Source organism: Chelonoidis abingdonii, chromosome 1 (assembly GCF_003597395.2).
Source record: "Chelonoidis abingdonii isolate Lonesome George chromosome 1, CheloAbing_2.0, whole genome shotgun sequence".
NCBI classification, from domain to species: Eukaryota; Metazoa; Chordata; order Testudines; family Testudinidae; genus Chelonoidis; species Chelonoidis abingdonii.
Genome location: NC_133769.1, coordinates 298,964,550 through 298,990,323, shown reverse-complemented (window position 1 = coordinate 298,990,323; position 25,774 = coordinate 298,964,550). Strand labels below are relative to the sequence as shown.

At 40.1% G+C, this 25,774-nt stretch overlaps 1 protein-coding gene and 1 non-coding gene across 5 annotated transcripts in view; both read right to left on the bottom strand.

The window, feature by feature from the left end:
- The window catches only part of PCDH9 (protocadherin 9), a 956,435-nt gene that overhangs the window by 396,385 nt on the left and 534,276 nt on the right, over positions 1–25,774 (bottom strand). The gene's annotated exons all lie outside the window — the stretch shown is intronic.
- Positions 12,196–12,339, bottom strand: LOC142046160 (U4 spliceosomal RNA). Its single transcript, XR_012655080.1, has one exon. It is a non-coding gene; the product is annotated as a U4 spliceosomal RNA (small nuclear RNA).

Below are 25,774 nucleotides of genomic sequence, written 5' to 3'. Positions count from 1 at the left end.
GGGGCTCCCTGACTAGCATAACCATTCTGTGAACCTCTATCTCCCCATTCATTGTACAGGGACCCAAGGCACCTAAAACTCAGGTTTTCTGGGTTACTAAAACTTAAGCACTGTGATGCTCCAGGCCTTTGAGTCTCTCACTATGAGGAATGTTTTCTCATCCTTTACTCATACTCATGGATATTTTCTGAATCCTCCCCAATTTTTCCAACCTCCTGCTTGAATTATGAAGAGAACTGACAGAGTATTCCAGCAGTGGTTACACCAGTAACTAATTCATTCAGAGAGATAATGTAAACTTGTATACTACTACTCAACATTCTCCTATTTATATACATTAGTACTTGTAGCCACAGCGTTGCACTGAAAGCTCATGTTCAGCTGATTACCCACCATGATCCCCCAAGTCATTTTCCAGACTCATGGCTTTCCAGAATAGATTCCCACACTGTATAAAGTATGGCTCACACTGTATGTTACTAGATGTATGAATTTACATCTGACCATGCTGAAACCCATATTTTTTGCTTATACTCTGCTTACCAAGCAATCTAGATTGCTCTGTATCAATAACCTGTCCTCTTCATTATTTACAATACTCTCAATCTTTGTGTCATCTGCAAACTTAAATCAGTAATGATTACAAGTTTTCTTCCAGGTCACTGATAAAAATATTAAATAAAGTTGGGCCAAAGACCAACCCCTGCACAATCCCTCTCGTGAAGTGCAGAAGCCCTCTGGGGTGGTTTTCTTTTCAGTTTGAAAGTTCCAACTCTCACTTTATTTGTGTAATGAAATAAGAATCTACTTGATGCAGTTTTGTCATGCTACTCACATTAAATTCTGGGAATCCTTTTACATAGTCAGCTAAATCAAAAATAAAAATTAAATAACTGTGGTATCACATAATTTCTTTTTTTCCTTTAATACTTTAAGGACATGCCAGTGATGCACTAATGTTTCAAAACAGCTCAGAGACATGATCCAGAATGGTCAATTCACGGGATGTTAAGCCCTGCTCTTTGGGATTCTGAGCAAGAGTATTATCATTAAATAAATCTGTATAGTCATTAATTAAACAAAAATATATGTTTCTAAGTTCTCTATACATTTTCCCCTAATATGACACCATATATGATGTGCAGTTACAGAACAAAACACATGTGGATTGCAAAACATGACCTACATTCTCCAAAGATAAAGTTGCTATTTTTCAGATTACTTTGACACCCTATTTTGTTTCCCCTCAGTTGTGATAAAAGCCCGAGCTTGTGTCACATTTTCCACTTGCCTTTTTTGTGTTTGTTTTATTCTGTATAGTATATTAGAAAGGAAGCTCCTGTGGGTGTTCCATTTTACAGTGCTTACTCTAGACTCCATGTTATCATTGCTGACAGCTGAAAAACTAACAGAGTTGTTGGGAAGTTGCTGAATCTGATTCTGTGTTTGTGGCGTTTTTTCCCCCTCTTCTCAGACTGACTACATATTGTTTTCTTCCCTTGTAATGAATACATCACAACATATCCTGCCAGTACTATATTTTGACAGTGGAAGCACAAGAAAAAAGCTTGCTTTTCTCCCTTAATTTAAAATGAAATCCATTTGATTATGGCCACAATATGGAGTGTGGTTAAAAAAGCTGATGAGGGGAACACATTTCTTAAATATTTTCAACTGAATACAGTATTCTTCACTCCCGGCTTTAAATTGTGTGATGCTGATGCATATTGCTAAACAGCTGCCACATTCTACCCCAGAGGTGGCTGCATTTCAACAGCATAGTGAAGTATCTCTATGAATAATACATACCTCAGTTAATTAAGTTCATAAAGCATTTGAAAGGTGCTATAAAATGTAAGTCATTATTAATAAATAGGATGCTCAGTAACATTTGCAGTGAGCTATGCAGATAACTTAGGCAAACAGATGCAGTACTCCATACAATTCTAGGGGCAAAAAAAATAAAACAAAATCTATTTCAGCAAAGTGTCTGTAAAAAACATTTGAAAACAGAGTTCTAAAGTGAAAAAAATTATTCAGAGATCAGAAGTCAACGATCAACACTTACAACTGTCCATACAGCTACCTATGCAGATTTTTCCTATATTTTTCCTTAACTCCCCAAGTTTGAACTTGCACAGTTTCTACTAGATTTCCCCCCTTAGGGGTATAAGTGATGTCCCCATATGAATCTAACAGTATATTTAAACCACAAAAATAAAGAATAATAAATTAAACTCATAGTTCCATCAAGATTTCTAAGAGCTCTGCTCAATGATAGGGAAACCCATGCGGAAGTCTTGTGCCTCTGACCATCCTCCTGTCCTACCCAAGATCTGTAGGACAGTGTGACCCATGAGTTCCCATGACAGGGAATGAGAAAGATTGTGCTGATACTGTATGTTTCCAGGATGATGATGTCCTGTATGGGACTTCTGTGGGGTCTGGAGAAATGGAAAACTATACTACAGAAGTGGCACTCCCTTTCTTTCACCCTTCTCACTCCCATTCACAAAACTAAAAAGGACAAACTGCCCCTCTGTTTTAATGCAGTCTTATAAATCACTTGGCAAGGCAATATCATAATTATTTCCCACTTGCTGCCATCATCAATACCTGTGTTAGTTCAAGGTTTGACAACTGCAGTGTCCTTTATGTGGCGTACACCTAAAATTGGAAACTGGAAGGTAGCAGTCTGCTTGTTAAGGTTTGAGTTATTTTGTAAGCATAAAACACCTGCTCTCCAGATTCTGCATTGGCTGCCTCAAGTTTTCCAGGAGGAGTTTAAGTGTTGTTTTTGACCCATAAATCCCTAAATGCCTTGAGACTTGCCTACTTGAGAGACCGACTATCCCCACGTGTTGAGATCATCGGAAGCGCTTAAACCAGAGCTCCCTTGGCATAAGAAAGAGAGGGAGCTGCTCGTAAGCAGTACTGTGTGAGGGCTCCTTGACTTTACAATTCACTTCCCAGCCCAACCAAAGTGACTGAAATTTGTTGACTTTTAGAGGATACTAGAAAACCCATCTATGCAGGCATGTACGGAGGGGTACATCTGGGTATGTTAGAAACAACAGATGAAACATTCCTCTAAATTACCAGAATTCAGTTCTGTAAAACAAAGGTTACAGTTAAGTTTAGAACACCAGCCCCCACATCTTCCCACATTTTTTTAAATTAAAAACAAACAAACAAAGCCATCTCCATTGCAGGTAACTAGAAAAGACTTACACAGATCTCTAGTGTTGCAAAACCTCAGACCCCAACTATCAATCTCTGCCCCTCAACCACACCTTTGCTAAAGAAACACTACTGACAATACTACTGCTGGGCATAGAGATTATTCAGATAACTTTGGCAGACAGATCTGCACTGCTCATTCTCAAAACACAAGAGAGACAGTACCAAGTACAGCACAGCTTAGAAACTGTCTATGTTATTAATAACTAAATATTCAAAAAAAAAAAAAAAACAACCTCAGATTAATCAATTTTCTCCCAGGAAAAATAATCAGAGATGAATTTAATTTGCTGTGTACTTGTTTAAACAGCTGACTGGAGAGCTTATTACGCCTGATTGCAGGCCTTCAGCAACGGTGACAGCTTCTTCCTCATTTCCCCCTCTTCTTTCTCAGCAAGTTTCCATTGACAAAGCCTACGGCTATACTCTCAAAAATCATATAAAACCTGACACTGCCAAAATTTCAACTGCAAAAAAGATGTTCTAAGGTGTTGCCTTTCAAATCTAATTTTAACAGACAACTGTGTTCTGAGAGCATATACCAGGATGATAATGTGAGGCACACAGGCTACCCGAGGGCTGCAGATGGAGCTGTTGACCAAACATTTCTAGTGACTTGAGAAAAGCCTGGGCTGGGGACTGAGCATTGTAGACTCTCTCCCCTCTTTTAAAGGGGCATAGTCCTAAATTCTTTCCAACTGCATTCCCAGAATGACAGCATCTAATGACACAAAAGTAAAACATGCTCATACACACTAATTAGTGAATAAAGATTAAAATCAGAGATTATCTAACAAGGAAATAGAAACACATAACAGTTCTACAACACATTAACCCTCTATTTACTAATATAGGAGGTTCTATAAGGGGGCATCCAGCTCCTACTGCTTGTCGGTTAATTGCAGGCATGTGTACAAAAGACATAATGAAGTATGTGGTTATTCATCATAAAACCTGAAATTTTACAATGCTTTGGTTAGCAGAGGTATAACAGGATTGAACTTCACTGTGCTCTTGTGTACTTTGCCACTTTCCACAGCTGTAGACCTATCACTATGCCAGCTGACTGCTGAAGCACAACAGTTTATTTTACACTTGAAATTTCTAATAACTATTGCCTGGGGAATGAAGAGAAGCCCAGCTGTTATATTTACTAGCAAAGGATGTTAATTCAACCTTCCTTTGGACAATTCAAATTACGGTTTCAGATCACAATTATACAAGTCAAGAGTGATGGCATAAACATCATAATGTGGTACATGATACAGAAAGAGAAAGCTGCCTGCTAAGTAAAGTTGCGAGTATGACATTATATTGCCACAACTTCAGTATTCCTCATGCTCCATTTTGAACAAATGAGTGAAGAAAAATAAAGATTACTGCAACATTAAGGATTGAATTGAAATGTACAAGTCAGGATATTAAGTTAAGGTTACTTTGTAATTAACTCACCCATATTGCAACTTCTGTTCTCAGAGGAGAAAGTTGAGGGGTTTTTTTGTTTTTTGTTTTTAAGTACTTAGGCCATTAAAAGCATACCTAAATCTATACAGCAAGCCAAATAGTGAGATCACTGGGGCTGTGTGTTGTGTAAATCAGAACAGCATCAGCTTTTATAATTATTAATTTTTATAGTCAAAGGGATGCTAGACATTAGCAAATACAATGGAAAATCACAATCCCAGCCCAAAAGAGCTTACACCATATGTTGTAGACATGACACAATGAGTGGGAATGATGAAGGATGGTGGTGTGGAATGGGATGTGGAAGATGAGCTTTATGACATTATAGGTGTATTATTGTGACTCCAGAGTACCCAATTTTATTTCCGAATTTCTGTGCATTTACATTTTTATCCCCAATATTGCATTAATGTAACTTTATGCCATTTTTTCTTTGTGGTAGGGCAGGGGGAAGAAGAGAAACTGCTCCCTGCATGTATTGTTAGCATTTAAATGGCCAATATTTAAAACTGAGGTCAGATTTAATCTCTTTGTGTCTCAGTTACCGATTGTAAAATATGGATTCCATCTCCTTAAAATCTACTGGTGAGACTTAATTCTTACATGTTTGTAAGTACTTTGAGGGCCTCCCATGGACAAGGGGAACACACTATAAGACCCTAAGGACAATGTTGTTGTTATTTTTATTGAGTACAATCTTCAAAAGTTTAGTGATTTTGGGTGTAGAGCTTGAGACACCTGAAAGGAGCCTTCATAATATGCTAACCAAGTATTTTCTGGGTCTTTTTAAGGCAACACCAAATGAGTATCCAAAAAATAAGTTCACTAGTAACTCTTGAAAATCTTGGCCATTATTTATGCACAGGTTTATAATGACAGTTAAAGGCATGGAGTGGTCCACTCCTTGGAAGGCTTAACTCTGTATGATGCTGTGGTAAACTCTTTCCCAAATCTGGACCTTAGCGTACAAAATCTGGGTGCTTACTGTGAACCTCCCCAAGCTTATACCCAGCTTGAATCTTATTTTGCTGACACCAGATAGTATTGAGGCTACTATCAGCCTGGGTTCCCCAAATTCCTTGGGGGGACCCCCTCTCTGGCCTCCCCAACTTTCCCTGGGAGGACCCCCAAAACCCAGACCCCTGGGTCTCCCTATCTCAAACGGGAAAACAAGTTCCTCCCCCTTGTCTCCTCGTTATCTGCTCCCCCGCTTCCCTCCCTGGGTGAGCCTGGGCGATGCAGTACTTAACTCCTTGAAGGCAAAACAAAGAGGGTAATCCCCCTCCCCCTGAGGCGATGCCTTCAAACCTAGTAAAGCTAACATAAAGAGATTTTCCACCCCTCCTTCCTGTAGCCTCACCAGAGAAAAACAAAAAACCTCAACCAGGTTTTAAAAAGAACTTTATATAAAGAGAAAGAAAATACAGAAAAATATCATCACTGCATTAAGATGTCAATACAGGCTCTTGGCTTATAAGAAAATAGGAATAAACAGTCTGATTTAAAAGATAGCCCAATTAAACCAGTCCAGCAAATCAACACCCATGTAAATACAAATCAAAGCACATCACAGCCGATTACTTTGGTTCCTTTGTACTCACACTTGATAGTAGAATATTTGAAAGAAGATGGAGTTAGAAGAAAAGCTTGTTTACTCACAGCCGAGGAAAACAAAAAGACCCCGAACAAAGCCAAAAACCTCCAGAGGTTCCCACCCTTACTTTTGAAAATCCGGTTTCCTGATTGGTCCTCTGGTCAGGTGTTTGGTTCCCTTTGTAAACCCTTTACAGTAAAAGAAAATTAACCCTTACCTTACCTATCTACTTATGACAGATGCTGTATACACTTTATAAATAACAATAGTAATATAAATAATTAAAAATAAGTTAATCATTGCTCATAATAATGCTTTATTCTTCTGGAAGTTCCTTCCAACTGAGAATTGATTTGAATGCATACTGGTTTACAACAGCAGGAGGATTAAGCCTCACTGCCATGTCTTTACCTGTGCTCAGGGACATTAAGTTAATTGGCTTGTACCTGCAGATCTGTACAGAGTTGTACCTGCAGAGAAGCAGCAGAACAGCAGATAGTCTGCACACAAGTTGGGGAGTAGGATGTAATAGAAGTGGTGAGACATCACATGTTGGCAAAGCACAATGAGCAAAGGTAGAGTAAGAAATTAGGTCAAAGATAAGTAAAGGCCAGGTAAAAACATTTTAGCTGTAGAGACAAAGGGAAAGGACTAATTTTAAAAAAATGCTATATAGGAAAATCTACATGATTTGGTGACACACTTGATATTGATTACAAAAAGGAGTGGAAGAGGACTCAATAGCTATTTTGGATAGGCTGGCATCAGGAACAGGGGTGCTGGAACAATTTGTATACAGGGGGTGCTGAAAGCCATTGAACAAAACTACAAATCCTGTATATGATGGAAACCACTTCAGGTCAGGGGGTGCTGCAGCATCCACAGCACCCCTAATTCCAACACCTATGATCTGGAGCATTGAAAGTAAAAAGTCCAGAGCAGAGATTACTCTAACAAACAAAAGAGCTGAACAAATTATATGCAAAGTTTTGAATACATGTGGAGAGGAATTTTTTTGTATAAAGGACTGCTGTGATTGCTAGATTCTGATCTAAATTCTTGAGAATTTACGTTGACTAGTACAGCAGAACAAAGGGAGTTTGTCTATAACTCTGAAATGTTCATAACTCTGAACAAAATGTTATCATTTTTCTTTCAAAAGTTTACAATTGGATATTGACTTAATATAGCCTTGAAACATTACTACATAGAAGAAAAATGCTTCTTTTAAGCATCTTAATTTAAATGAAATGAGCACCGAAAGAGTTTTATTACCTTGTCATTTTTTTAAAAAAACTTTCCTTTCTGTGTGTGTTTGTGTGGGGGGAGGAGGGGAGGTGTCTTTGCTGCTGCCTGATTGCATACTTCTGGTTCCAAATGAGGTGTGTGGTTGACCAGTCAGTTCGTAATTCTGGTGTTCATAACTCTGAGGTTCTACTGTATCTAATTTCAATACAACTTTAATTGTGGACTAAGAGTTCATTCCAAGTGAGAGGGATTGACTGAATCAACTCCATATGGGGAAAAAAAAAAGCTATAGTCTCCTTCTCTTATTTTAATGGGACAAATACAAAACAGAGACAAAGATGAAATCCTGAGCCCAATTAAATCAATAGCAAAATCCCCACATATGAATATACTGGGTGAAAACCTAGCTATACTGAAATCAATAGGTGTTTTGCTATTGGTCCCAGGAGAGACAAGATTTCACCCTGTTTCTTTGTTCTATATTTATCCCATTAAAAGAAAAGGGAACATGCAGTCTGTCTGAAAAAAATGTTATCAGAATTTTAAGAGCACAATTTGTAGTCAGAGATCTAATCCAGGTGACATCCTGTAAACTTTGTGTATATTCACAGACTAAAACTGAAAGATTGAAAAAGACAAAGAGAAACAATCAGCAAATTTTCTAAGTTAATGAGCTTTGGACCTACATTCACTAGATTAAACTGTTCAAGATTTCAGGAATGTCGTTTTCTGATCATTATAGTACATTCATTCCAAGTCGGAGAACTGAGAAACAGATCTGTGCCTACTGTCTTCACATATTCAGACATGTATGCTCCCTTTCCATTAGATTCTGAATGTATTAGCTTGAACAAAGTATTTGCTGTATTCACGAAATCACAGAAATTAGAGATGGAGACCTACTGTTTAATAATGCACACACTAAAGAACAACCTAGTACAATAATTGAGTAAGTCTAAAATGAAGCTTCAGAGGGAATTTAGATAGGCAGAATTCAAAGCTTTCAGTAAGGAAGCTGAAGTTAACTCATAGGCTAGTGAAAAGAACCATGGTATCTGTAGTGATCTCAAATAATCAGAGCCTCAGGTTTGTATCTCACTCAAAAAAGACAACATCCTTAGAACAGACTGCAGCATTGGGTTAGTGGTGACTCAGTGGGAAACCCACAGAGCTTATCAGGAAAGGACTTCTTCTTCCATGACAAAAAAACAAAACAAAAATAAAATTTTGTTTCTTTGTTTTTTGACAATGAGCAATAGAAAACATTTAGTTTGGGGGGTTTCAGGAGTATTTTGGGGGGAGGAATCCATAAGAACATTTAGTTTTCAAAAATTTCCATTTTGTTAACAAAATCCTGTCAAAAAAACTTTGTAAAGGAAAATGTCCATCTTACTCTAGAATCAGGACATCCACTGGATCACTGAAACAACTTACAGTAGAACCTCAAAGTTATGAATACCTCAGGAAAGGAAGTTGTTCATAACTTGGAAATGTTCGTAACTCTGAAAAAACATTATGGTTGTTCTTTCAAAAGTTTACAACTAAACATTGACTTAACACACCTTTAAAACTTTACTGTCCGGAAGAAAAATGTTTTCTCCCCCCCACTTTTTTTTAGTAGTTTATGTTTAACACAGTACTGTATTGTATTTGCTTTTTTCCCCCCATCTCTGATGCTGCCTGATTGCACACTTCCAGTTCCAAACGGTGTGTGACTGGTCAGCTCACAACTCTGGTACATCCTGATGTGACAAAAACAGTCCAAGGAGATGTGATCACGTGACAACCATAATACACCGTAACACATCAGCCTTTTTATATATCAAGCAAACTGATCTCATTTTTCTGGCTAATCAAGATGGTTGCCCGCTGCCTTTAATTTTACTTTTTTTAATGCAAGGATAACAAAACCCCAGTAATTGTTTCTTCCTGAAAAAAGATGTTTGATGTTGATTACAAGACAGAAAATAAAAGATAAATCTATGCCTTCTATTTATTCACATATATTCAGAACACAAGGCTTGATTTCTTTACTGCCTTGCACTTTGTGTAGTCATTTACACCTACACAAATTGAGTGCAAATTGGATGTAAAAATGCTACTATTCTCATCTGGAAATATGTTACATCTATTTTGCACTTATCAGCAAAAGTGTAAATGACTACAAAAGTGCAACATAGTGCAGGATCAGGGCCACAGTATGTGGAAAGATTGCATGAATTAATCTGAATAAAGCATTTGTGGTGTTCATAGAATCTCAGAAGTCAGAATGGAAGAGACCTATTAAGTTTTCTTCCATTTCTGCCTTCCTATAGATTCAGGATTCCCCTATAGTAGATTCTTCAATTCTTTGTCTAGTCCACTTTAAATGATTCAAGAAATGAGACTGCCACTACTTCCCTTGGCAGAGTATTCTACAGTTTAATAGCTCTTGCCCTGAAGAAATTTGTCTTTTTATTTTCACTGCATATTCAGGCTGTCTTTATTGTGATCTTAACAGCCTAGATTTTTCTCTTGGACTACCCTAAAGTCAATGAACAGCCTCATGCTGACTTCAGTGGTATCGGATCAGGCACTTACTGTTGACTCTTTCTTCCTTATGAAGGAACTTACACTAAATACTTCAACGTAAGTGTAGGATCGGACCTGGCCTCACTGTTTGTCTAGTCTGATGTGTGATTCTGTGTTATTCTAGTCAACTGGAAGTTGCTAAAAATGCTGTTGCTAAATTAATCTTTAACCAGCACAAAATAAAAACCACTCTGCTATTGTTTAATGCCAAAACAATTCACAAGTCAAATCACTAAACATATCTGCTGATAAGTGTGCCCGTGATATTGGAACTACATCCCAATTTGCAGTTAGAACCATTCAACCTTGTCTATGAAAGAGGGGGAAAAATCTGACCTGAATTTTAAACAAAATTCAATGATGACAGACTATAGGCTCACACCAATTTTATTTTCATGTTATATCTACCTGTCATTCTTGTATTTACTGGTGCAACAAGAGTGGGCATTAAAAATGGGGGATGACAACCCCCATAACTGTCCTAACCTTATCAATTTTAAGCTCTTGTAAGCACTATAAAACAGTGCATCATCTCCTCCAATGCAATGGCTGTTTTATACAGTTTGACTATATGATGAAAGAAGCTAGTTGACATGCACTTACCGTATCAGGCCCTGGCACCTGCACTGCAGACACTAATCAAAGTGCTCCTTCAGAAGGGTGAAAGAATCGCCATTTGTAATGCAATAATTAGGCTGGGTAGAAGGGCCTGAAAAGTAAATCAATCTAGTCTGCTCTCCAAATCTGACACCATTCTCTTGGCAGATTGTTAACATAATGAGACAGAAGCCTACAAAAGGTCCCATAAAAGACCTATGTCTTTTTTCCCCTCTTCTTCCCTTACTCTTGCAAAGCTACTTACAACATAATTACAGACTATCTTACACTGGGATAAAAGCAGCAACTTCTAAGAAGCTCATCAAAAATAATTTGGCAGAACAGACGGGCTATACAGCACAGCAGCAGGTTAACACTCTTTGTCCTATTCAATAGAGGTTATTTTAACCTATTCCCTCCCAGAACTACCATGATAATTTCTTAAAAGGAACAATGATGAAGACTTCCAAAAATAGGACAAGGAAGATAATTCATATAGTAGATTAAAAATCTTGGATCTTAGTCTCCACTTACTTAAACTTGGATAAATCAAGAGTAACTCCAGTGAAGTCAAAAGTATTACGTGGGCATAAAAAATTGTGAATGTAGAGAATCAGGCCCAATGCGATTAATATGAATTTTAACAAGGAATAGATCAGCCATTTGTGAAGATACGGTTTTTGAACAGACCTGTTTTCTTTGTACAACTATTATAATGGAAAGAGCATAGCCCAATTAGCTGGCCCAATCTAGCAATTTAATTTCATTAAGTATGACAACTACAGTATTTAAAACTAAGGCTATGTCTACACAACCACTTATGTCAGCAAAACAGGTGTGTGAATATTCCATCCCCTCAAATGACGTAAATTACACTGACATAAGCACTAGCGTGCACAGCACCATGTCAGTGGGAGAACTTCTCCTGCCAATATAACTTATGCCACTCACAGGGGTGAGGTTTTTTATGCTGACGGGAGGGCTTTCTCCCGTAGGCATAGACCAACACTGCACCGTTGCAGTGTTGCACATGTAGACGTGGCCTATGCAATACTTACTTATTAATTGTACTACCATAGCAACGAAGATCTCCAGATATGGACCAGGACCCCACTGTGCTAGGTGCCATACAATCACACTTTTTAAAAAAACAGATGCAAAAAACCCCAAACAAACCCATCCCTTATGCTAGGCAATCCTTTATTGCATATATCAGTAAACATATATCGTATGAGTACTGCAACATAATGAACACGCTAATCTTTCTTTTACCTTGTATATCATTTAGCATCGCTCTAATTAGTCGCTTCCAGCTACATAATCACTGTCTTATGTCATGTACAGGGTAAACTTTGTATAGTGATGGCTTCATAGACTCTTACAGTATATTCACCTAACTGGCTTACAAAAATAATGTTGTATATACAACGAATACACAATACCTGATTGAAGGCTGTAATTCAATTACAGGATTCTGTCATTGTTCAAGAACTGTTTGAGATGTATCATTGTTCTTTGACTTTAGCAGAACTCCATGATTAAAGGAATGGGAAAAGTTTTCAACTAGCAATAATCGCACCTCGAATTAACCTCATTAGCTACGATACTATTCAAACCATCTGTCTTATTCTGGATGTACTTCCACAGTGCATTTTCTCAGTTTTCCTTTGTTTTTTTTTGCCTCTGGTCACTTGAGCAGTGTGACTAACTTCTTTCAATGCTCATTGTGGCCAATATCAGTGATTAAATTAGGTAAGACATCAAGAAACTCATTAATAATTACTGTCACTGGCTCTTTTGAGCAAGATGCTTATATTCAATATGCAACTATATTCTATCGTGTGATACTAGGTGGATTAAGGGTTCCAGACCTTTGTCAAGAGTTTCACAAAGACAAAGATTTTGAGGTCTTCTGGGAAGTTTTGTAGCTCCTTTCTGCAGCACAAAAAGCACAGTGCCTACCATTAACAATAGTGATCTCTGCTTGCAAAGAATCTGCAATATTGGAGCCTAATAATTTAAAATAATACCTTATCCTGATTTTATTTCCTCTACAGTATAATATCTTCAACATCTATTTAACAGCACACTGAAGCTGGACACATCAGTAGTTAAGGACAAATTAGGCTGAATATTCTCTCCAATCTGAAACTTCTGCATAAACTTTGGTAATCAAAAGGAGTTTGGCCAAGATACCAAAGTCAGCATGATCTTTAATGAACTCAAGTGGTTAGAACAATAATTATATCTCATGGAAAAGCTGACACTACCAGCAGCAAAATGTCCCCGATCCAACAGCAATATTGACTCATCTAGAAGGGCACCACCTACTGAATTATTTATATATTACCTAAATTAAATTATCAGAGTACACACCTGTCATAAGTAGATAGGTAAGGTAAGGGTTAATTTCCTTTTGCCTGTAAAGGGGAACCAAACACCTGACCAGAAGACCAATCAGAGAACTGGATTGTTTAAAGTCAGGGGCAGGAATTTGTATACTCGGGGTCTTTGTTGTTTTCTCGGCTATGGGTAAACAAGTTTCCTTCTATCTGCCCTTTGATCTTCAAAATTTCTCCTAAACATCTGTGAGTACAAAGGAAAGCAAAGTAATTCAGCTATGAAGAGCTTGTGTTGTATGTACAGATGGGGATTGCTGTGCCTTTTTTGCTTCCTCGGCTGTGAGAACAAGCTTTTCCTAACTCCTCTTATCTCAAAGTTTCTCTAAACATCTGTGAGTACAAAGGAAAGCAAAGTAATTCGCTATGATGAGCTTGTGTTGTATTGACATGTATGTTGATTTTGGACTGGTTTAATCGGGCTATCTTTTAAATCAGACTGTGTATTCATATTTTCTTATAAGCAGAGCCGTATTGAGTTTCTTATGCAAGATTATTGTTTATATTTTCTTTCTTTTTTTCTATAAAGTTTTCTTTTAAACCTTGTGGAAGTTTCTTTTCCTAGTGAGGCAGAGGGGGGGGAAAAGCCCAAACTCTGTGTCTCACCTTCCTATTGTCCCAGGGCGAGAAAAGACTGCAGGACAAAGGGAGGGGAATCTCTTGTGTGAGCTGACTAGGTGAATGCTAGCCTCGGGGAAGCTAGATTGCCTCTTCGGTTGTATTCAAGGAGTGAGGTATAGCATTGCACCGCTAACCCAGGAAAGGGGGGGAAGCTGGAGAGGAGAGAGAGAGAGACCCAGGGTCTGGTCTTGGGGGTCCCCCAAGGAAAGGTTGGGGAACACAGAGAGAGGAAACGGGGTCAGGCCCTATAATTCCTGACCTGTGGCAGCGAGAATATACAGCTGGTAGTGAGCTTGGGGAGTTTCAATAAAGCCCAGATTTTGAACGCTAAAGTCCAGGTTTGGGACAGGAGGCTTTATTACATGGAGGCAGCGGTATTGGAAGTTTGAATCCACAAGCCACAAGCTACCTTATTTTTCTTTTCCTGCTAGGGATTAGCAGTGAGAAAGGGTTGGTTTTAAAGTGCTAGAGAGAAAATTTTTTTTTCTTCTGCTTGCTCTTAGCAGCTTGCATTGTAACAGAGTCATTAAGAAAACCATTACAGATCTTTTGTTAAACAATTGGAACTTAAGTACCCAGCCAGCAAACACACACAGGTGAATACAGTAGCTTTTGTTTGGTTCAATTGCCTATCAAACAGAGCTAGAGCAGTCAAAGCAGTTGCTAGGCAATCTCAAGAGACAGAATGCCAGCAATTCAGACAACAACACCAGAGGCACTCCACAAGAAACAGGAACCATGAGTTCCAAAGATGAGCAGAAAAAGGAAAGAGCCCGCAACAAGCCCTAGAAACAGAAAATAAACATAGGAGACAGCTGGAATAACTAAGCAGAACAAGATGCCAGGATGCAACTCACAGAAGAGAACAAGAAGCCAAAAAGGCAGATCACGAAAGACAATTGAGAACGAGAGCAGGCCGCCAAATAAAACAACAAGCAGAAGAGGCAGCCTACCGATGAGAAAGTGAAAGAGAGGGACAAACAGAGACAGCATGAACTGGAGATGGCACGGGCTCCAACCACTCCTAACCCTCCGGCGCCAGTTGTTTGTTCCACCGCACAGGAAATTTTCCACTACAAGGCAGGTGATGACCCGAAACCTTCTTAAATTTCGAAAGGTTCTGTATTGGTACAGCATCCCTGAAGACCAGTACATGCTAGAGCTGAGGTCCACATCAGTGGACCCTTGGCAGACGTGGCGGCTGAAATGCCAAGGACCAAAATGAACGATTATAAACTGTTTCAAACCAAGCCAGATCCAGATGGGGAATAACCCCGGATCACGCCCGTCGGCGGTTCAGAAACCAAAGTGGAAACAGGAGGGACATTTCCAAACACGCCTACTACGTGGGGAAGCATTGTGACGCCTGGATAGGCAGGATCCCAGGCTCAAACCTTTGAAAAACTGCGCCACCTCATGCAAATGGAGCAGTTCTTGCATGGTATTCCTGAGGATATTACACGCTACATCCTAGAGGACAACCAAAACTCTCACCGAGGCGGGGGAGATTGGAGCCAAATGGATGGCAGTGGGCAAGAGCAGACAACTACTGTAAAGGGGAGTGAAACCCCAGGAGCCACACGACAATAACCTACAACCGAGGGCAACCAAAACCCCACCTACAAACCAAGAAAAGTCACAGACACCCTATCCTTCCCACCTCACCACGTCTCCAGTAACTTCCTTCATCCAGTAACCCGTTATCTGGAAAATGCTATAAACTGTAATGAAACGGGACATATCAAGGCCAACTGCCCAAAGGCCAACTGCCCGAATAACCCCATCCGGGTGCAAGTCATTGCACCCCAGCAGACCTAAGTCCCCAGGCCCAGATACCTCTCAAATCCCCTTGGAGTGAGGGAAAAATTGAGAGTGGGCGGAAAGAAGGTTACCGCGTGGAGAGCCAAGGAGCACAAGTGTCAGCTATCCACCAATCCTTCGTCGATCCCAAACTCATCAACCCAAGGGCCAAAAGTGACCATTTACCCTTCATGTCACAAGCTGTGCACTTGCCTACAGCTGAACTGCCTGTCCAGTACAAAGGCTGGTCAGGAATGTGGACTTTGCAGTCTATGACAATTATTCCATCCCCATGCTACTGGGGGAAGACTTGGCCAACCAAGTGAAGCAGTCAAGAGAGAGGGTGGTTACACGCAGACCAAACCAGGCAAGCTTCCACACCCATTCCTATTCTGAGCCGTCCACAGAAAACCTGTCGGTGTTACCAGAGACCCAGACTGCGGTAGTGGACCCGATCCCATGTCAACGGCTGAAACAGCCACAACACCTCCAGTCCCAGACCCGGAACTGGAACAGCAACCAGCACAGCACAAGCAAGTCCAATCACATTTCAACACCAACGCCAGAAGGACCAACGAGCCTGAAACTGGCAGAAGCAATAGACAACCATACCAAGAGGCTCAGGCAGAGCCTGAAATACCACAGGTGCAACAGCGACAGAAACAACCATCATCTACATCACTTCCAGGGGGCTAAGCCCAAGTCCCAGTTTGAGGAAGAACTGGTGTCCCCAGCTTCAAGGGAACCAGTTCCAGGACTGAGCAGGAACAGATGACAGCCTTCAGGAAGCTTGCGGAGGGCGCACGGAGCAACCCACCGCCTCTCAGCTCTTCTGACCGATCCCGGTTTGTTATCAACCAAGGACTTTTATACAAGGAAATTCTTTCTGGTGGACGCCGGAAGAATGGCAGCCGCGCAAACGGTTGGTGGTCCCAACTAATACAGGGGAAACCTTTAAGCTTAGCCATGATCATCCAGTGGTCATTGCTGGGGTGAACAGAACAAAGACAGGTTGGGGAAATCCTTCTACTGGGAGGGATGGGCAAGGAAGTTGCCCAGTATGTCAGTCTTGTGAGGTGTGCCAAAGAGTGGGAAAGCCTCAAGATCTGGTCAAGGCCCCTCTCCAGCCACTCCCCATAATTGAGGTACCATTTCAGCGAGTAGCTGTGGATATTCTGGGTCCTTTTCCGAGAAAGACACCCAGGGGAAAGAGTTAGTGGATTTGAGAGGATGTGATAAGTGTCCTTTCTGACAGAATCAAATGACAATGCAGATGGCAGGAAGTGGTGCAGGCAAGAGATGTGCTGGCCGCGGCTTCCCACCACCCCCACTGGCCTGGGACGGCAAATCGCGGCCAGTGGGAGCCACCGTCGGCCAAACTCGCTGACGTGGCAGGTAAACAAATTGGCCCAGCCCACCAGGGTGCTTACCCTGGCAAGCTGTGTGCCAGAGGTAGCTGACCCCTTCTGTAGCAAGTTGGCCACTGTAAATTGGTTGCTTTGCTATTTTGCGGTTTGTCAAGATGTTGTACTAAGTTGTTTTTATTGTAATTCCCTTTTGCAAAGAATATTTGACTTCACATATTTGAGCAGCCAAGCTATCAGGTAATGTTACATAGCTTTTTATATTATGATTTTAAATAGTTTATTGTGCATTTTTTCTTATTTAAATGATTTGTTCAAAGCTTCTCTCATGAAAAGAACACATCCGTTCACTCAGGGTATCTCATCCACCTATCAGAAATAGATCCTGACTGGTTCATTCATAGCGACGTATTTATGAACACAATGTATGATTTTGCATAAAAGAAAAATTAAATAAGTTTCCCCATAAGTGACTTGCCCCGTGCCACACAGCGAACCATTAGCACAACTATAAATACAACTCAGGAGCCCTGTCTCTAGCCACTAACCGCACTTCTGAGGAATGTCAAATCAAAGACCTAGGAAAGGAATGCAACTGGATATGTTTCTCTCTAACCAAGTGAATGCCAGTACTGAATATAATGCTGGAGATTCCAACAATAATCTACTATGTACACAGACACTCACTCTTCCCTCTTGCTTGTGTGGGACTTTCACACAGCAATAGGGGAGAGAAAAAAAAATTAAAACAGAAAAATGTGATTTTAAAACCACAGAAGAGGGCTCAGGAATTCACAAAGAGGGAGGGACAATGGAAGATTTTTGGTAAAGTTTGTTCTTGGGCTTTTAAGACCAGAGTGGGCTGAGTGTTGGAGGATGTTTATGGGGAGCCTTTGCTATCATACTGTGCATTTTAATTGATGGGAAGTCTTACCATTGAAAAAAATATGAATAAATAAATATGGCACAGAAAGAATAGGCGTGTCACCATTATCTTCACCTATTGTATCAGTGGCTTTGAGATGGAAAAAATTCATTTATAGAGACATCTGTGCTCCAAGGGGAAAATTCTATCAGACATGAGTGTGAGCCCAGAAAACTTCCACTGATTTCAGTGAAGCTATTCCTGTATTAAACTGGAAAAACTGAGTACAATTTTGTTCCAAATCTTCAATAGAGCTACAACAATACATGATTTGAGGATGATAAAAATAATGTTTTCTGTCTCTGATGGTTGTGTGAGATTAAGCCCATTTCAGATGTGGGTCCTGTCCTACAAAATAACAAAAAAACATGCATATTTTTGTCTTTCAGAAAATGCAGTCCTGAAGTAGATTGTGAAATTATTATTAATTATTACGATAGTGTTGCACAAACACATGAGAGATAATCCTCTCTCCCCCAAAGAGCTTGCAACCTAAATAAACAAGACAGACAAATGGTGGAAAAGGAAAGAGATACAAAGATATGATAGGACAGTAGCAGAAATGAGAACAGAACCCAGATCGCCTGAGTTGCAGTCAACATTGTTATCTGCTGAACCACATTACCTCTCACACAATCTATAATCACTCCCACAACCCTGATGCTGTAATATATTGTCTAACCATCATGAACCTAGTTGGCTCTGACTTTTATTGAAGCTACAGATTTTTATGAATTTATCATGTTACAGATGAATCCCTCCCTTTTATCGGAGCCATTGTCATTACCTGACAAAACAAAGAAGCCATCAGGGCAAAAAACTGTCTTTCAACAGAAATTTAATTTAAAAGCAAAAAAAAAAAGAGCAGATAATAAAGCTCTTCTATAATAAATTAACCCCCAATTGAACCACCTGATTATCTGTTTAACTTGCATATCCCTTAATTTTGTCCATGTTTATAAAGAAGAAATGCCCATCGCTTTTCCTAAACAACTTGCATCACTCTGGAAGTACAGTAAGGAGGCTGTGGGCCCAGTTACTAAACTCTGACTGTCATAAATAGATAGCTAAGGGTTAATGTTTCTTTTACCTGTAAAGGGTTAACAAAGGGAACCAAACACCTGACCAGAGGACCAATCAGGAAACTGGATTTTTCAAAGTCAGCGGATAGGTGTGGGAGAATTTTGGACGGGGTCTGAGTCTGTTGTCTGTGCTCTCAGCTAATGGAGAAGGTTCTTGTTTCTATCTTCTAGCTTCCGTTTCCAAATTGGTAAGTACAGTAGGAAAAAACAATATAGGCGCTTTATGTGTTTTTGGTTGTATTTAACAATGTGTGTAGCTTGCTGGAATATTTCAAAGCTGGATATCTTTTTGAAATCAGACTGTGTATGTCATAATTTTCTATAGCAAAAGCCCTGTATTGGTCATCTGATAACAGACAATATTTGATGTCCTTTTCTTCTCTTTCTTTTTTTTTATATAAAGCTTTCTTTTAAACTTGTTGAGAGTTTTTCTCTCGGGTAGTAGGCTAAGGAACGGAGGCGAGGGGAATTCCCTTTCGGGTTAATCTACGAGAGGGTACAGCTCTGCAGCCCATGGAATTTGTGAGGAGGGGAAGATAGAATCATCTCTGTTCCTTAGATTTGGGTTTGTCTCTTTGTGGAATGAGGAGAACCAATGCTTCTGGATTGTGAATGTAAAGAATTGGCATCAGTACTCTCGTTAGCCCAGAGAGGAAAGGTCTTGTGAGGGTGGAGAGAGAAGAGGGGGAAGGAAAGTGGGTTAATTTCCCTTTGGTTGTGGAGACTCAGAGTTCTGCGTCTGGTCTCTCCAGGGAAAGTTGGCCGAGCGCTGGGGGGGGACCAGAGCGAGGCAGGCAACGTGTTATTTCCCTGGTCGTTTGGTAGGACATCAGCGAGGTACTGTGGCAGCAATCAATAAGCTGAGGTAGTTTAAAGCTAAGTGTTTCTAAGTAAGAAGTCACAGGGTTCATGATAGTCTCAGGTCATGAAGAAGTTCAATCTGAGGTAGGAAAGCTACGACACTTGACAATACATGGTTAATTTGCTTTAATTAAGTCATCCCAGGGCAATAACTTTATAAATCTATAGAGAAAACAAGTTCTTCATGAAAACACTAACTTATGAACAATACCGCGAAGGAAGAAGGTGGAAGAGAAAAACTCAGAGTGGCAAAAGGACAAAAATTGACTTCACAGTTAGTTGTCTGCTACTTTGATCGTTTGCGATCGTCTAGTGCAGAAAGAGGATAGGTAAGTAGCTACGTTCAGAGTCATCCAAATACGAAAGCGAAAGTACGGGCCAAGACCTGGCCTGGAAGCAAGATTCTTAAGGACTTCAGGATGCCATCTCTTTAAAATCCCAGGAATTGCTGAGCCAGGAGGGAATTTCCTCTCCTCACACTGGAAAGTGTTCAAAGCGACCACAGTCAGAACAACAAGATCAGGCGATTAATATCTGAACTGGTCTTTCATCATTCTGTTTTCCCTTCCCATTCATTTCATTCTTTCCACCTGGAAGAAGTATTAATCTGGGATACAGCAAGAAAGTGAAAAGTCAAATTTTTTAACCAATACTAAATCAAGGATCAATGTTCACAAGAAGTGAATACAGCCAATGTATTATTTTAAAAATGAACCATATTCATAATTGGGTGTATTTTTTATAACTTATTTCCAATTCTAAAGACATAACTCTGTCTTTAAAATCAAATCAACATTTAAATACAACATTCAGAGGATTAGAGGAAATTAGTATGCCCAGATCAACGGATTATTTTCCTGTGCGGCAGAACGTTTATGCAGCTTATATCATGACACATTGCAACAGGAGTACAAATAAATATGTTAACTAACCTCTTTTTAAAAAAAAAAAACAATTAAACCAGTGGGCGCATCACCTAGTATACTAAGCCTAATTTAAATTCATGCTTTCAGCACAGTATATAAGAAGTGGAAATGGATGCAAACGTAGTCTCCTGAACACCAGAATATTTCAACTTGCAGCTAAATCCATGACATCCAACTGCATGTTCCAAGACCATACATGCCTGTAGTGAGACAGGCCTGTAGAGGAGACTTGCACCCCAGCATACATTTATGGTAGTTGGATGAGAGAGATACACTTTGTCATACGCTATATAGGTTTCAATGCTGTCAACCTCTAACACAGTGGTTGGCAACCTCTGGCACGCGTTCGCCAGGGAACCGCTGGTACGGCCAGCCAGTTTGTTACCCTGAGCGGTTTGGCAGGTTCAGTGATTGCAGCTCACCACGTGGCCGCAGTTTGCCATCCGAGGCCAACAGGCACGGGAAAGCCGTTGCCAGTTCCCACTCGGCCGCGAGAAGCTTCCTGCACCCCATTGGCCTGGGACGCACCAGTGGGACCGTTGATCAGCAAAATCGCCTATGCAGCAGAGTAACAATGGCCCAGCCCACCAAGGGGCTTACCCTGAGCAAGCTGATGCTGCCAGAGGCTATTGCTGGCCCCTGCTCTAAATTCTGGAATATCAGGATGCAACTTTTTAACATTAAACACATCTGGCACATGTCTCACTCATACAGGTCAACCTCCCATCTGTAATACCATACCAAGCTGGGAGACTACAACCCCCCAATACACACAACCCATCCTCCTCCAAACCCTTAATTGGTCCCCCAGCTACCATTGCTCAGACCAGGAGTTGGCAACTTCTGGGCACGCGTCGCCAAGGTAAGCACTCTGGCGGTCTTAGGGCAGTTTGTTTACCAGTGTATCATGTGGCAAGAATTCACCAACAACAACTCCCATGGCCACGGTTTGCTGACCCCGGCAATGGGGATGGACGGGACGGCGAGGCGACGGGATTGCTGGCCACGGCTTCCCGCCACTCCCATTGTCCTGGGTATTGTGGTCAGTGGGATGCAGCAGGCAAACAAACTGGCCCGGCCTGGCCCGGCCCGCCAGAGTACTTACCCTGGCAAGCCACGTACCAGAGGTTGCTGACCCCTGCATGAAAGGGTGTAGTTTATCAGCCACTATTCTGTGGATAGAAAACCCTTTCTAGTCCCCTCCTCTAATCCCATGAAGATGCTGAGTGCCCACGTAAGGGTGGAGAAGAAGGGATCAACCCTTAAAAAAGCCCCATAGGCTTGTCCCTGCTGATCAAGACAAATCTCTCCACACCGCTGAGGCTGCTGGGGGTGATGGGGAAACAGCTGCATGGCTAAATTGGAAAATTTGCCCCTCAAGGACCATGCTTCTCTGGCTCACATGGGTGAAACTTCCATTGAAGAAAATTAGAACTTCATTTCTCCTTGTGACGGAAACACTGGGACTCACTTCCCACTTGTTCAGCAGAGCCTGGATTTGTTAATCTTTCCCAAACCTTTTGAGGAGAAGATAGTGTGGAGGGCCCAAGCAATATGAGAAAGACTGTCCCTTTTAATACTGGCTGCCTCACTAAGTCATCTTTTTTTTTTTTTTTTTTTTCCTGAGTTCAGGGTTGGTGTGGATGGCAAGTTGCTGCATTTGGGATTTTTATCCTATACATTTGGCTTATTTTAATTCTCTGTGCAAGTATCAAGAGCAGTGGGCAGGCACTTTTAAATACATCTGAAGAAACAAGTGAAAATAGAGGAAAGGAATTGGACCCAATAGGCATTATCTAAAACGGCAAATGTTCAACTTATTATTTAATATAAGCTGTTACAAGAATTTCCCTATATAAAAATATAAATACTTTATTTGTGGTGTTTTCTAATTATGCTTTATAGCTTTTTAAATTTATCATTGTTCCGTAGTAGCTCTGCTTTGATTTCATTTTTGGCTACATAAGGAAACTGAATACATTGTGTTATCCTGACACTCTAAAGAATGTCTGACCTTGTTTAATTTTTTTTTTAAAAATAGGAAAAACCCATGAGACAACATAACAAGAATGCTCCTTTTGCCATGTACAAAATTATGCTTTCACTGTGAAACAGACATGTTCTCCATCTGAAAAGAAAGGTTCATTTCCCATGCCCTTCGTTCTTTAAAGGCATAATAACGATAGCATACATTTTGAAGTCTGCTTCCTCCACTATTTCATCCCCAAACTATGAACTGTGTGTTCTTGAGATAGAAACAGAGATTAATGAGCAAAGGGCATTATTACAAAAATGGTATAAGACTTACATGAAGTACTATACTTAGAAACACTGGAAATTAATAATATTCCGTAGTGAATTAAATCTTAGTGGTCTGGGGGAAAGTATGCATGCAAGCACCCAGACTGGAGCTGGTCAGAAAATGATGTGGGTTCTCCCCCAACATTGAAAATTCAACATTGTATTTAAAATAAAATAAAATAAAATAAGTAAAGTTTGGTTTCAGTGGGAAAGTTTCCTGCATTTGTCCAAACACCCCATGTTTTTTGTTTTTTCCACAGCAGGTCAACATTTCCCATAGAAAGCAGATATCGTAGACACTCTACAAATGTACAGCAGCTGCCTCAAATTGCTTACAATGTATGTACGAGATTGTGACCTTTGCTGATCATTCAAACAAAGGGATAAGGGAGCATAAGGATAAGCAAAGGGTCACACCAGCAGGGGACCCTTATTAACTCCAGCCAGGATAGATGAGATACTGGAATGTCTCTTTGAGATGGAGGAAGCAGGACAGAAAAAGTTCTACATGGAAATGTCTAGGAATAGCCAATATTTAGGAAAAAGCTTAAGGTGAGCTTTAAGCTTTGATGTCACTTAAATTAACAATAAAGGTAAACCCCAGGAAGGGAACAACTTTGTACTGTATCCCTTGTGTGTATCCTCTGTTCAGGGCAGGTGGGAATGCCACCTGCTCACAAGGATGATGCAGCATTTAATGAAATTCACAGAAGATACTGTTTTTTTTATTCTCTCCCAATTCAGCAACAGACATAGGGAAATTAGAAATAAAAGAAAAAACTTTCCAATGGGAAAGACAAAAATGTAACAGCAGTAATGCCGAAATAGACTTTCAAATGATAGTCTAAAGCAAATTAGGTGTGAGTTTGCAGTACCGTGTGACAGGAAGAAAAGGCAACACAAACAGGCTGCAGTAACAAAGGCACTTGGAACAACCACAAAGTTATTGATAAGTTGAAGGAAGGTCTGGCAAGAGCAACAGAATTGAGGAGTGACATAAATCTACAAATATTTCAAGGTTATTAACAGTAAAAAAGCAGAGCAATTATTATGAAAGTGCATGATAGTAACTGAGTAGAAGGGTAAAATTCTAACAGAAATTTTAAGCTAAATTTCTGGAAAAATAATGACACTGAAATACATTTGGCTGTGGAACAATCTGGCAAAGATAGTGATGGAGGTTCATTGCTTGAGACATATAAAAACTAGACTGGACAAAACGCTGGAAAACATACAACAGAGAACGGCAGTAGGGTGGGGCAGAGTGGTCTATTAGATCTTTTCCATCTGTATGAATCAGAACGCTTCATATTGCCTGGGGTATTACTCACAATATTAAACAATTACAAAGAAACAAGCGGTTAAATCTGGGGTGCTGTTACAATTGATTATGGTTTGGAGTCTGCTTTAATTTTAACCCAACTGCCTCACCTATATTCCTAATTAGCAACTCTCTGAGAAATGCCAGAAAAATGGAGTTCACTCTGATGAAAGCAAAGCAATCTGGAATTTAATTTCCTATAAAGGATCTGTACTTAACACTTATTTTAATCAATTAGCCCCCAAAATCACACAGTTACGTGAATATATTTGTCCATGAGAACAGAACATTTTAACAAACTAGTTACAGTGAAAGCTCTATTAGAAGCTATCTTTATTAGCCAACTTTCTGTCTTAAGACACCAATCTTAAGTTATCACCAAACATATTGTGTACAACTCTGGATCATTTCTTTTTAATCAATTCACCTCAAGCAACTGATTTATTTTTTTTAAGTCACTAGAGTGGTCACTTAAGATTAGCTTTTACTGCATATAAGAAAGTGATGCTTACAGCATCTGTTGCTAAAGTATAAACAGTTGCCAATAAAAGAAGAATTACGTGTTTATACCTTAGCCAATCTCTCCAATAAATAGTTTCAGTGGTTGGGAAATGTCAGGTGAGAAGGAGGATTATTATTCCTTTGGCTACACATATTTTATATCAAAAACAACAAATAAATAAAATCCCCAACCCGTTCAAAGATTTTACAGATATTCACATATCACACACACACACATATATATATATATGTGGGTGCATTATACAGATGCAGTCAAAATCTTTATGTGGAAGGACGGGGATATTTATAAAACATTTCGAAAAAATCTCCAGGCTATGATAGACATAGGCCTGGTCTACACTACGTGTTTAAACTGATTTTAGCAGCATTAAACCAATTTAACACTGCACCCGTCCACACAACAAGGCCCTTTATATCGATATAAAGGGCTCTTTAAACCAGTTTCTGTACTCCTCCCTGACGAGAGGAGTAGCGCTGAAATCGGTATTACCATATTGGATTAGCGTTAGTGTGGCCGCAAATCGATGGTATTGGCCTCCGGGCAGTATCCCACAGTGCACCATTGTGACCGCTCTGGATAGCAATCTAAACTCAGATGCAGTACCCAGGTAGACAGGAAAAGCCCCACGAACTTTTGAATTGCATTTCCTGTTTGCCCAGCATGGAGCTCTGATCAGCATGGGTGGCGATGCAGCCCCAAATCCAAAAGAGCCCCAGCATGGACCGTACGGGAGATACTGGATCTGATCGTTGTATGGGGAGACAAATCTGTTCTATCAGAGCTCCGTTCCAGAAGACGAAATGATAAAGCATTTGAAAAAATTCTCCAGGCTATGATACAGAGTCCACAGCACAGTGCTGCGTGACAAGCGTAACGGAAAGCCAAAGAATCAAACGGATGCTCATGGAGGGAGGGAGGGGGTACTGAGGACTCCAGC